This window comes from Rattus rattus, chromosome 6, assembly GCF_011064425.1.
Source record: "Rattus rattus isolate New Zealand chromosome 6, Rrattus_CSIRO_v1, whole genome shotgun sequence".
NCBI classification, from domain to species: Eukaryota; Metazoa; Chordata; class Mammalia; order Rodentia; family Muridae; genus Rattus; species Rattus rattus.
Genome location: NC_046159.1, coordinates 15,556,416 through 15,570,969, shown reverse-complemented (window position 1 = coordinate 15,570,969; position 14,554 = coordinate 15,556,416). Strand labels below are relative to the sequence as shown.

At 41.2% G+C, this 14,554-nt stretch overlaps 1 pseudogene; it reads left to right on the top strand.

Moving 5' to 3' along the window:
* The first annotated feature begins 9,671 nt into the window (after window positions 1–9,671).
* LOC116904539 lies at window positions 9,672–12,465 on the top strand (annotated as a pseudogene).
* The last annotated feature ends 2,089 nt before the right edge of the window (window positions 12,466–14,554 follow it).

Sequence of the window (14,554 nt, the reverse complement as noted above, 5' to 3'; positions counted from 1 at the left end):
CATCCAGGGAAAAAAAATCTCTTCTGAAGCCAAGACTCAAATTTCAAAACTTACATGGAAGACAGAGAGAGGACTCAGTGGTTAAGAGACTGACTGCTGTTCCAGGGAACTTAGGTTCAAATTCCAGCATCCACATGGCTCACAACCATCCATAACTCCAGTCCCAGGGAATTCAATTTACCCTCCTAACCTATGTGGGCATAGCACACATGGTACACATATACATCTAGGCAAAACATTCATAAACACACTAAATAAATGAACAAATGAATAAAGACCTAAAACCATAAAAAAAACTAATTCTTTCAAAGGAAATTTTAATAATTTTGAATAGCATGTTATATGAACTACAGCAAAATTTGAAAACATAGAAGAAAGCATACTAATTCCTAAATTATAAACTACTGAAAGCTAGAAATGTCTTTTTTCTTAGCACATTAAGGATAGGCATCTAGCCTTGCACATACTAGGCAAGCTGAGGTACATTTGCAGCCCTTAATGCTAGAACTTTACTAGTCAATTTTGTGTTGCCCCATTTCTACAGAGTCTGCTATAGCTTTTACACTGACCACCAAACCAATAGCTATTTATTTGTGTTGAATTCTAACATGGAGCAGGTGGGAAGGACCCACCAAACAGCACTTGTGCAGAGGACTTAGGTTGTGGACTCAGATTACCCAAACATGAATCCACGTGAAATCCTAAATTCCCCTCTATGATTTACTCATTTCTTCAGATTGTTGTTGTTGATGATGATGATGATGATGCTGGGTTGTTGGTATTATGGGGTGGGAGGTTAATTGTTTGTTTGTTTGTTTGTTTGAGGCAAGGTTTTTCAGCTGTCCAAGAGCTTGCAACATAGACCAGTCTGGCCTTGAACTCTTGCCTCTGCCTCCCAAGTGCTAGCATTAAAGACATGTGCCACCACATCCAGCCAGCCCTTCAGTTTTTTTAACCTGCAAAAACACAGGTAATCTTAGTAATCCTTTCAAAAACCACTGCGGGAATTAACCGATTCATTTGAGCCAGGGCTGACATACAGTAAATGGTCAATGGCTGGTGGCACCAGTGATGTGTGGAACAGTCATTTGGGAAAGAACAGAGGTTTCCCAAAAGCCCAACAACAGATTTCCTCTAGACTATAACAATTCTGCTTCGTGATATCTATCAAAAAGAAGTGAAAGGGAAGCCCTGAAGAAATAATACACACCCTTGCTCATTGTAGCATTGTTTACGATAACCAAGAGGTGGAAGCCACTCAATCAACGTCCATCAGCAGATGACATCGATTAGTTAGTGAGAAGTGCAGTGTACACAATGGCATCATAACCAATCTTTTAAGAGGAAGGATTTCTAGAAAATTGTTGCCTAACAATGTGAACATATCGAACACTTAACTCTGCATAAAAACAAGTACATAGTGAATCGTCACTTTTTTTGAATATTTGACAGTAGTTAAAGCTGGAAAATAATAATTATTACATGCCAGATACTTCTATAGATACTTTAAATAAATATTTTACAAGTTGTAATTCCTTAACAAAGACAGTCGTGTCTTTCTTACTACAAAGAAGCATTCTGAAAAGCAGGCCTATATAAGTGGTTTTCCAATTAATCAAAGATTACACAGTGAATTTATAGAAACTAAGATGACTATGACATTGGGACGTGGCAAGGTGATACAAATCGTAAAGAATTACCATGGTCCTCTGGGTAATTATACATTGAGAGTTTGGAAATAATATCTTCCTGTCTCTGCTCCTAGGTCATCGAAAGCCTCAAATGAAGAGGCCAAACAGACACAACCCAATGACACTGTGTTCTTATACAGCACCAAGCCTTGCCCATAATTACCTATTGATCCAAAAGAGCTCAAACATTTGACAATCAGAATGCGGCTGAGCAGATTCCCACTCACATTCTAAGATTTGAGCAGGAGATTCCATCCAGTCCACTCAGTGGTCCATTGATAAACAGCTGCTAGTTCCTGAACACTGGATTGGAACAGGGCCTGTGGGGCCAAGGCTGATGGTGAGTGAAATAAACTTCAACTTCACTTAGAATATATTGGGTTTCACAAGGAACAGTCCTTGAATAGGGAACAATTCTAAGTCAACACTCAAGCGATGAGTTCAGTGGCCCCAGAGGAATTCTTATTAGACTTAACATCTCTCTATCATTAACTAATTTGGAAGATATAGTAGAATGCTGTGCCTGGGAACTCTGGGTAGAAGGTAATCATCCTTCAGGTTTGTTTGTTGGGCACTAGGAGGTGTTAGGAAAAAGGTAGAACTCACTTTCCCTTCAGTTAGCACAAACAGATCTGAGCCTGGTAATACCTACTCAAGCTTCCTACGTGGAACTGGCACCAAAACTGAAGTTTTCTCAGGGCAGTGAGTGTTCCATGGTCAATAATTTATTTAAGCTTCACAGTAGTTCTGGGTGATGGATGCTGGTTTAATTTTGAGATTTTATAGTGGTTCAGTAGAAGTAAGAAAATGAGACTAAATAATGCTACTCTTTTCTTAACTGATGCCACCTTCATGCCCCCATATACAAACAAGAAAATAAAGAAAAACAAAAAGGAAATTATCTGAAGTCCTGATAAGGACAGTTATACAGGGATGGTCAACCTCACTTTCCATATTTACTACATAAATCCCAGTTATTTCAAAGTTATTATGCCGGAGTCTGCTCTGGGGTATCTACCAGAGGAGGGAACTTGGACTCAGGTTTAAGCCAGTTAGAAAGTTTTCATTAGCCAGCTGGTGACTATACTGGGTGTTTGGGATCCCAGTGTAGCCCTGAGCATTTCTCAAGCTGAGCTTTTAAGCCCAAAATCCTTATCCTAGGATGACATACTTCAGTTAACAAGAACAGTTAGCCAGAAGTGAAACTACAGAAGCCAAAAGGCTTGTGCATTAAGGAGAATTTCCCATAACTATAGATTTTAATGGATTAGACCTTTGTTTCCATTTTAGCAGGTGGTGCTAACTACATGCTCACTTCTATGACTTGAATGGTACTTCCATTATGAAATCAGTTGTGCTAAGGTCTGGGGCCTCTAAAGGTGTGGAAACTTATAGAGTCCCATCTGCAAACCTCACAAATTTGTGGTATTTTAGGATAAACTTAGAGACCAATAAACCTGATATCATTATGATACAATAATGATATAATAATAATGTGGGGAGGTAACTCAATAGTAGAATGCCTAGCACATATGCAGCCCTGAGCTCAGTTTCCAGCACCAATAGTAATAATTTAAAGGAAAATGCCATTCAGAAATATTAGTTCCATTTATCTAAGCTCCAGTTTTTCCACTGACACTTGGAAAATTTCTGAGCACATCAATATCTCCTTTTCCCCCCATGCAGTAGATGAATAACAATACCTAACTCAAGTAGGGGAAGAAAACATTTAATTTTTCAAAAACTTAGTAGTGGGGCTTGAGATACAGCTCACTGGTAGGGCATTTGCCTAGTACGTTCAAGTTTTGGTCCCCAGAAGTATAAGACATAAAAACTAGTAGGAAGGTGAAGGGAATGTGAACCCTGGCTTGGTATCTGTATCCTGAGGTACCTGGGAGAACTTTTCATCTGTTTTGCTTGCTTGTGTGTGTGTGTGTGTGTGTGTGTGTGTGTGTGTGTGTGTGTGTGTGTTTTGTTTGTTTGTTTTCTAATTCCAAACTGCAATACCTATTCTTGGTTGTGAACTCGACTACAACTGGAATTAACTTAAATCCAAGCTACCACATGTACTTCTAAGGGATTTGTCTTTTTTGGATCATTTGAGGTAGAAAGACCTGCCCTAAATCTAGGCTACACCTTCTCGTAACAGCCTATATACAGGACGTGGATGAAGGATGCTCTTGCTTTTCAAATGCTTACCCTCACTTTTGCCAGCAAGTTCATTCCCTTACTGGTATTAAAGCCTACTTCTTCAGGACTCTAGGGTATACTGAAGATCAGCTGAGACATCCAGCCTTGTAGACTGAACAACTACTTCATGCTTGTAGATAAATATTGTTGGAATAGATGGACAATGGACTGAAAGCCATTCCAATAAATCCCATTTTATATAGATAAATTCATTCTATGAGTTTTATTTCAATAGAGAACATTAATAAACACATAAATTGTGAAACAAAAAAGACTCCATAAATTCATAAGACTTGAGTACATTGTAAATTCCTAATAAATGGCCAGTACACAGCCACTGTCAGGCTCTATCAATGCACACACCAGAACTGAAGTCTGATGGTTTGTTTTGTTTTTTTTTTCTGATTCTTTTTTTTTTTTTATTAACTTGAGTATTTCTTATTTACATTTCGAGTGTTATTCCCTTTCCCGGTTTCCGGGCAAACATCCCCCTAATCCCTCCCCTCCCCTTCTTTATGGATGTTCCTCCATCCTCCCCCATTACCGCCCTCCCCCAACAATCACGTTCACTGGGGTTCAGTCTTAGCAGGACCCAGGGCTTCCCCTTCCACTGGTGCTCTTACTAGGATATTCATTGCTACCTATGAGGTCAGAGTCCAGGGTCAGTCCATGTATAGTCTTTAGGTAGTGGCTTAGTCCCTGGAAGCTCTGGTTGCTTGGCATTGTTGTTCATATGGGGTCTCGAGCCCCTTCAAGCTCTTCAGTTCTTTCTCTGATTCCTTCAGCAGGGGTCCTATTCTCAGTTCAGTGGTTTGCTGCTGGCATTAAACCTATAATTTGCTATATTCTGGCTGTGTCTCTCAGGAGAGATCTACATCCAGCTCCTGTAGGCCTGCACTTCTTTGCTTCATCCATCTTGTCTAATTGGATGGCTGTATGTGCATGGGCCACATGTGGGGCAGGCTCTGAATGGGTGTTCCTTCTGTGTCTGTTTTAATCTTTGCCTCTCTATTCCGTGCCAAGGGTATTCTTGTTCCCCTTTTAAAGAAGGAGTGAAGCATTCACATTTTGATCATCTGTCTTGAGTTTCATTTGTTCTAGGCATCTAGGGTAATTCAAGCATTTGGGCTAATAGCCACTTATCAATGAGTGCATACCATGTGTGTTTTTCTGTGATTGGGTTTCCTCACTCAGGATGATATTTTCCAGTTCCAACCATTTGCCTACGAATTTCATAAAGTCATTGTTTTTGATAGCTGAGTAATATTCCATTGTGTAGATGTACCACATTTTCTGTATCCATTCCTCTGTTGAAAGGCATCTGGGTTCTTTCCAGCTTCTGGCTATTATAAATAAGGCTGAGATGAACATAGTGGAGCACGTGTCTTTGTTATATGTTGGGGCATCATCCTCAGGCAGTTCAATGTCCAATTTTCTGAGGAACTTCCAGACTGATTTCCAGAATGGTTGTACTAGTCTGCAATCCCACCAACAATGGAGGAGTGTTCCTCTTTCTCCGCATCCTCGCCAGCATCTGCTATCACCTGAGTTTTTGATCTTAGCCATTCTCACTGGTGTGAGGTGAAATCTGAAGTCTGATGTTAAATCCATCATTCTCTCTACCACAGGACATTACCACTTGGAAACTATTCTGATCCCTGGGTGCCAAAAGCATTAAAAAGTAAATTGTTCTTCTTAAAATTTTATTAGTTCTTTGAGAGTTTTGTGCAATGTATTTCACCCAAAAATTGGTTCTTGCTTTCTTCACTTGAGAGCATAGCAGAACCTGAATTCGTAACCTTAGTGATAAAACAAGTGCTTAAGAAATGTGGAATCAGAGAGTCATCACCAAAGCCTGGAAGAAAGATGCAATCAGTTAATCTAAGATCTAAGATTTTCTTAGTTTTAAACACTCAGACTTGTGTGCTAAAGACAGAAAAGATGGAAACCACAGGGAATACATAATTCTTTCCCTCTATTTATTGTTCCTGATAGGCCACTTACTACATAAGAAAAGCTTGCTGTTTCCCTCTGTGCCCAGAGCTGACACTGAGCCATAGTCCTCTGCACCCGGTCCCGCTGGGAGAGGGATGTGCTCCCAGGACTGCTGACACACCTGAAAGTGCAGGTAGGACCACCACTTCTGCTCAGAGGGATCCATCTGCATCCCTTGGGACACAGGAGCCAACGAGCAGTCTGGGAAAGGATCCTTCCAGTTTCTCTGTGCACCCAGAGCTAACCCTGTGGTACAGCTCTCTGTGCCCATATCATGCTGTGAGAGAGCTGATCTCCCAGGAGTGCTGACACACAGATTTACAGGAGGGTCAAGCCACTGTTAAAGACAGCAAGACCAGCTAACAGCAGAGATAAGCAGATGGCCAGAGGCAAGTGCAGGAACAAAAGCAACAGAAACCAAGACAACTTGGCATCTTCAGAACCCAGTTCTCCCACCACAGAACAACCAGGATACCCGAAAACACCAGAAAACCAAGACTCTGATTTAAAATCACATCTCAAGCTGCTATTAGGCGACTTTGAGAAGAACATAAATAACGCTGTTAAAGAAAAACTGGACAACACAAGTAAACAGGTAGAAGCCCTTAATGGGGAAACACAAAATCCCGTAAAGAGTTACAGGAAAACACAACCAAACAGGTGAAGAAATTGAACAAAATCATCTGAGATCTAAAAATGGAAATAGAAACAATAAAGAAATCACAAAGGAGACAACCATACAGATAGAAAACCTAGGAAAGAGTTCAAGAAAAATCATATATACAAGCACCACAAACAGAATAAAAGAGATAGAAGAGAGACTCCCAGGGACAGAAGATACCATAGAAAACATTGACACAGTAGTCAAAGAAAATGCAAAACGCAAAAAGATTATAGCCCAAACCAGGAAATCCAGGACACAATGAGAAGATCAAATCGAAAAATAATAGGTATAGAAGACAGGGAAGAGTCCCAACTTAAAAAGCCAGAAAATTTCTTCAACAAAATTATAGAAGAAAACTTCCCTAACCTAAAGAAAGAGATGCCCATAAACATACAAGAAGCCTACAGAACTCTGAATAGATTGGGCACAAAGACAGTATCCAAATTAACAAAATCAGAAATAAAAGGTAAGACATAACAAAAGAAACTGAGGAAATTCAAAATATCAACAGACCCTATTACAAAAGCTTATACTCAACAAAACTGGGAAATCTGGATGAAATGGATGATTTTCTAGACAGATATCAGGTACCAAAGTTAAATCAGGATCAGATAAACCATCTAAACAGCCCCATACCACCCAAGGAAATAGAAGTAATTATTAAAAGTCCCAACCAAAAAATAATGCCCAGAACCAGATGGTTTTGGTACAGAATTCTATCAGATCTTCAAACCCTCTTCTACATTTTTACAAATTTTTCCTCTGCTGGTGTACCTCAGCCTGTGGGTCTTGTTCCATTTGGGATACAGTAGTTGAAAGGCATAAAGCGTCTTCTACAAGGAAAGCAGCAGTGAGTCTCTTCTTCACTTTCATCCTGTGACAGGAAATCCACACCTCTCAGGCATCTTTCAGTGTGGAAATGCTTTGTCCATGTTGAGATCTCTCCAACTTCCGATAATAGAAAAAGAAGTGACAGACACCAGGGCTGAAGTTGTTGAGTGTGGGAGCAAAATAACAGATTTCAAAAGAAGGATAGAGAAGATTTAAAAGAAAATGGTAATAAGCTAGAGTAATATGGAATTATATCAAACACTAAATATGGCCTTCAGCATGTGATTTTCTAATGTACTAAGCACTTGTTTGGAATGAAGAAGACACCACCCGTGATTCAACAGGAGTCATAGAAAGCACAAGCACTGGGAAGGGGATATGGTTCTGTTGATAGAATGCTCACCTATAGAGCACAAAGCCTAGCTCAAGCCCCAGTGTGGTGGCTCTAGCTATAATTACAGCACATAAGAGGTGGAGACAGGAGGGTCAGAAGTTCAAAGTCATACTTATCCACACAGCAAAGTGGAAGCCAGCCTGAACGACACAAGACCCACATAAAAGAAAGGTAGTGGTGATAAGGTGTGCGAGGCAAACACTAGAGACCAATCTGAGATCTTTATAATTGTGATATTTAACTAAACTATTATACATAACCGGCTGGGATAATGAGTCCATGAGAACCTGAGTTTGGGTTCCCAGCACCCATATAAAAAGCCATGTTGAGTATAGTTTTCACTATCCTGGGTTTTCTGTTATTCCAAATGAATTTGCGAATTGCTCTTTCTACCTCTATAAAGAATTGAGTAGGAATTTTGATGGGGATTGCATTGAATCTGTAGATCGCTTTTGGCAAAATGGCCATCTTTACTATATTAATCCTGCCAATCCATGAGCATGGGAGATCTTTCCATCTTCTCAGGTCTTCCTCAGTTTCTTTCTTCAGAGACTTGAAGTTCTTGTCATACAGATATTTTACTTGCTTGGTTAAAGTCACACCAAGATATTTTATATTATTTGGGACTATTGTGAAAGTTGTCATTTCCCTAATTTCTTCTTCTTTTTTTTTTCCAGAACTGAGGACCGAACCCAGGGCCTTGCGCTTGCTAGGCAAGCACTCTACCACTGAGCTAAATCCCCAACCCTTTCATTTCCCTAATTTCTTTCTCAGCCTGTTTATCCTTTGAGTAGAGGAAGGCTACTAATTTTTTTTGAGTTAATTTTATACCCTGACACTTTGCTGAAGTTGTTTACCAGGTTAAGTGGTTCTCTGGTGGAACTTTTGGGGTCACTTAAGTACACTATCATATATATATCATCTGCAAATAGTGGTATTTTGATTTCTTCCCTTCCAATTTGTATCCCTTTGACCTCCTTTCGCTGTCTGATTGCTCTGACTGAGACTTCAAGTACTATTTTGAATAGGTAGGGAGAGAGTAGGCAGCCTTGTCTAGTCCCTGATTTTAGTGGGATTGCTTCAAGTTTCTCTCCATTTAGTCTGATGTTAGCTACTGGTTTGCCGTATATGGCTTTTACTATGTTTAGATATGGGCCTTGAATTCCTGATCTTTCCAGGACTTTTATCATGAAGGGGGAATGAATTTTGTCACATGCTTTCTTCGCATCTAATGAAATGACCATGTGGTTCTTATCTTTGAGTTTGTTTATATAGTGGGTTGAACCCCCAGTGCAGGGAACATGGGGGAGGCAATAAGGGGGATGTATAGGGGGAAGACTTATATGGGGGAGGGGAGAGGAGGGAATGGGGTATATGGACAGGAAACTGGGAAGGGGAATAACATTGGAAATGTAAGTAAAGAAATATATCTAATAAAAATTATTTTTTTAAAAAAAAGCCATGTGTGTGGCAGCAGGTACCCACTGTCCCAACATTGGAAGATCACTCCGTAGGACTAACTGGTGAGCTCCAGGTTGAGAGATTCTATTTTCAAAATATAAAGTGGAACAGCCTGGCCACAGCTCTGCTTCAATCCCTAGAGGCCTGCTGATGCCCAAGACAAGCAGAGGCCTGCCACCACCTGGGACAACCAGCAGCCTGAGGCCACCAGGGTCTATGAGCTCTGCCTGCATCTCTGGAATCCTGCTGCCACCAGGGACAACCAGCTCTACCTGCAGGCCCAGAGGCCTGCTGACGTCAGGGAGGTCCAAGCCTGCCAACACTAGGGACAACCAGATGGCTGAAGGCCAGTGTAAGAACACAATCAATAGTTAGGAGCTGCCCCTCATGGAGATCCACTGCCTGTGGTGAAGACAAAAGATCCAGCCATTGGTCAGGAGAAAAAATGATGCTGAAATAGATTTTCAGCAACAGGTGCTTCGGGGAGTTCCAGAAAGTTTTTGAACATGGCAGTGTTAAGCTAAAATGTAAAATGGGACTTGCTGTCTACCTATCACCACAGGCAGAGGGTAGAAAGTGTCTGCACTCTGAAGGAACACCCATTCCGAGCCTGCCCCACATGTGGCCCATACATATACAGCCACCCAATTAGATAAGATGGATGAAGCAAAGAAGTGCAGGTCGACAGGAGCTGGATGTAGATCTCTCCTGAGAGACACAGCCAGAATACAGCAAACACAGAGGCGAATGCCATCATTAAACCACTGAACTGAGAACAGGACCCCGTTGAAGGAATCAGAGAAAGGACTGCAAAAGAGCTTGAAGGGCTTGGACCCCATATGAACAACAATGCCAACCAACCAGAGCTTCCAGGGACTAAGCCACTACCTAAAGACTATACATGGACTGACCCTGGACTCTGACCTCATAGGTAGCAATGAATATCCTAGTAAGAGCACCAGTGGAAGGGAAGCCCTTGGTTCTGCCAAGACTGAACTCCCAGTGAACATGATTGTTGGGGGGAGGGTGGTAATGGGGGGAGGATGGGGAGGGGAACACCTATAGAGAAGGGGAAAGGGAGGGGTTTAGGGATGTTGGCCCGGAAACCGGGAAGGGGAATAACAATCAAAATGTAAATAAGAAATACTCAAGTTAATAAAGATGAGGGAAAAAAAGAAAGAAAAAAAGACAATTTTCTACACATGGTGCTGGTTCATCTGGCAGTCAGCATGTAGAAGAATGAAAGTCAATCTATTCTTATTGCCTTGTACAAAGCTCAAGTCCAAGTGGATCAAGGACCTCCACATAAAACCAGATACACTGAAACTAATAGAACAGAAAGCAGGGAAGAGCCTCAAACACATGGGCACAGGGTGAAATTTCCTGAATAAAACACCAATGGCTTATGCTCTAAGATCAAGAATCAACAAATGGGACCCCATAAAGCTTCTATAAGGAAAAGGACACTGTCAATAGGACAAAATGGCAACCAACAGATTGGGAAAAGATCATTACCAATCCTATATCCAATAGAGGGCTAATATCCAATATATACAAACAACTCAAGTAGTTACTCTCCAGAAAATCAAATAACCCTATTTAAAAATGTGGTAAAGAGCTAAATAAAGAATTCTCAACTGGAGAATATTGAATGGCTGAGAAACACCTAAAGAAATGTTCAAAATCCTTAGTCATCAGGGAAATGCAAATCAAAACAACCCTGAGATTCCACCTCATACCAGTCAGAATGGCTAAGATCAAAAACTCACGTGTCAGCAGATGTTGGCAAGGCTGTAGAGAAAGAGGAACACTCTTCCATTGTTTGTTGGATTGCAAGCTGGTACAACCAGTCTAGAAATCAGTTTGGCAGTTCCTCAGAAAATTGGACATAGCTATACCACTACTGGGCATATACCCAAAAAAATTCTCCAATATATAACAAGGACATATGCTTCACTATATTCATAGTAGCATTATTTATAATAACCAGAAGCTGGAAAGAACCCAGATGCCCTTCAAATACAGAAAATGTGGTACATTTATACAATGGAGTACTAATCAGCTATTAAAACCAATGATTACATGAAATTCTTATGCAAATGAATGGAACTAGGAAATATCATCCTGAGTGAGGTAACCCAATCACAAAAGAACACACATGGTATGCACCCACTGATAAGTGGATATTATCTAAAAAGCTCAGAATACACAAGATACAATTCGCAGACCACATGAAACTCAAGAAGAATGAAGACCAAAGTGTTCATGCTTCAGTCCTTAGAAGGGGTACAAAAATATTCACAGAAGGAAATATAAAGACGAAATGTGGAGCAGAGACTGAAGGAAAGGCCATCCAGAGACTGTCCCACCTGGGAATCCAGCCCATATACAACCACCAAAAGACTGAAGGAGCTGAAGGGGTTTGCAATGCCATAAGGAGAACAACAATATCAACCAACCAACCTTCTCCCTTAGAGCTCCCAGGGAGTAAACCACCATCCTAAGGGTACACAGGGGTGCACCTATGGCTTCAGCAGCATATGTAGCAGAGGATGGCCTTGTTGGGCATCAGTTGCAGGAGAGGTCCTTGGACTTGTCAAGGTTCAATGCCCTTCTGTAGGTGAATGTCATGGTGGGAAGGTAGAAGGAAGTGGGTGGATAGGTGAGGAAGCACCCTTATAGAAGCAGGGGGAGAAAGTGGTTTTCTGGAGGGGAAACTGGGATAGGAGATAACATTTGAAATGTAAATAAAAAATATTCAATTAAAGAAAAAATGTTAAAAAAAAAAAAAGAAAGAAAGAAAGTGTCTGCACTCTACTGCCTGGCCTCCACTCTACTGACTGCCTACTTTAACTTGCACAGAACAAAATTCGATATCAAAGTCTGGCTATCAGCAAGCTGCCTCAGAGTATGCCCTTGTCACCGTTGCTCCATATACCAGCCCCTATGGCTACAATATTAAAGGAGAAAATGACAGCTGGGACTTTGTCACTAGTGCTGGGTTTGATGTGAATGTCACTGAAGATTCCTGGACAACTAACTACAGAACGTACTCTTATGTAACAGAGGAGCTTCTGCAAATCATGCATATCAATTTCCCAGTAGACCCACAGAGGATGTCTATTTTTGGTCACTCCGTGGGAGATCACAGAACTCTGATTCATGCTTTGAAATTTCCTGGAAAGTACAGAACTATGTCAGCATTTGCTCCAGTCTGCAACCCAGTGCTCTTTCCTTAGCGGGGAAAAGTGCGTTTTGTGTGACAATAAAAAGAGCTGCAAAGAAGCTGTTGGAGTTCAGTCCCACAGAGGTTATTCCCCCTGTTATTAAGAAGCCTGAGCTCATCCTGTAGTGACTCTCTTTCCTCCATCTATAGACCTGTTTAATCCATCAACACCAACACTTGGCACCCAATATTGTGGGACTCAGAGGTGAAAAAAAGGCATCTGGACACTACGAGCTCTGAGGAACATTGCTTGGGGTAAGGGAGACTCCAGGGTTTGATGGGGTCATGGAGAATTCCCCATCCCAGGAGCAACATGTGCAGTTCCTAAAATGCTTGTTAAAGGGAAGACTGAGGCATTAACTGCACACTTGTGACGTTTGGAGATCCAAATAAAAAAGGCTCCAGGGCAAAGAATTAAGGAAAAGGTGTTACCAGTGGGAAAAAATGGAAGGAAGAGGAATCTTCATAATGGAGAAGGGGAAATGTTTCACCAAAGAAAAAGGATTTTTCTGGTAGAAAAAGGGAGAGAATTTAATCAAGGTCTGCAAACAGGAAGGCTCATAAAACCAAAAATAAAGGGAGAATAAAGCCTCTCCCCGGTGCAAGGCAAAAGGGATTGATGGCAGCTGGAATGCATGGGTCTGTGGCTCAGAGCCTTCTGATTGCTTTCAGCTTAGGGCCCACCAGCACAGAGCAGCATCCCCTGAATTCCAAAGAATGACAAGCAGAATGACTGCTGAAGCATGGGGAAACACAGCTGGCCCAGAACTTAGGATCGTCTTGTTGCCTCTTTGCTTGGTTTTTGTTTAAATGTCTTTCAGGTTTTCCCTCATAGTGGAAATAACGTACTATTAAAGGTCCCTTCACGGGAAATGTTACAGCATAGCTAGGAACAAGTCTGCATCATTTAAAAGTCCTCTCAGACTCCATCAACTCCCCTAGCTGCCTCCCTGTGAGGAAGTGATATCCTGGTGTCACCTGTTCTGTGGTTTTCTGTGCCTCTTTCCTCCTCAGTGTCCCACCCATATAAGTTCATCAGCCATTTTAAAGGTCCAGCAATTGGTACACTTGAAAGACCAACACCTGTCATCTCCTACTTATGCACAACCTGGAAAGTCTGTGACTGTTCCTGATAACACCTCTCAATAATTTCCTCAGAAGCGTTTTTCATCTTACAGTGTATTTCTGAGATTGAAAGAGTGTTAAATCTGTGTCTTCCATTGCTGCAACAAGTCATTAGCCACATACGGCTTAATCTTCCTATTGGACCTCCTAGCCCGATACACATAAGCCAGCTCACACTGGTTTTATCTGGGAGAAGCCCCAACACCTAGACACTAAATATCTACCTCCTGAAAAGACCAATCTGGAGGTCGAATTTTTGGTGAAATTACTGTTATATCTGCTCCTATGTCTACCAAATCTTTGATTTCAATGTCATTTATAAATACTTTTAATTTTGGCCTCTGGTTATCTATAGAAGTTTGCCAAAATGTTTGTTTCCTGGTTTCTTCTGAGTTTTATCTACTGACGCTGCTATAACTTGGATAGCTGTGCCATCAATGGCCATTGACAGAGTAGTGCTCTTCAACTGCTCTTCCAATGAGTCTCTCTGCTGCAGACCTGAAATGGTTAACTTGAATTTGATATCAGGGCCTGCAAAAGGCCCTCTAGGCATCTCCCAATGGCCAAGAGTTACCTTGCCTATCTCTTTTTCATCTGCACTTACTAGTCCAATGCCGGCCTTTGCCATACCTTCTGCATACTCCAGAAGGGGTCTTGTTTTTGGATCATCCCTAGAAAAAAACATTATTTCTAGGATAACCTGGTCTACAATCCCTTTAGAAATGACCACAGCCAAACATTTGATGGTCTGATTTTTCTTAAAACCTTTAGAGATTAAATTTCCTACTAACGTTGTAATGTAAGTATGAAACCCACTGTCAACCATATTTCTAGTCCATTCATCTTTTGGTGCTAACCTTGCCTTTGGAGACCTAATCGCCTTTGTACAGGCAGAATTTTCAAAAGCCAAAGATTCTACTCATGCTTGCCAACCTTCTGAAGCTGACACCCTGCTATTTACAGCTCAAGTTGATCTT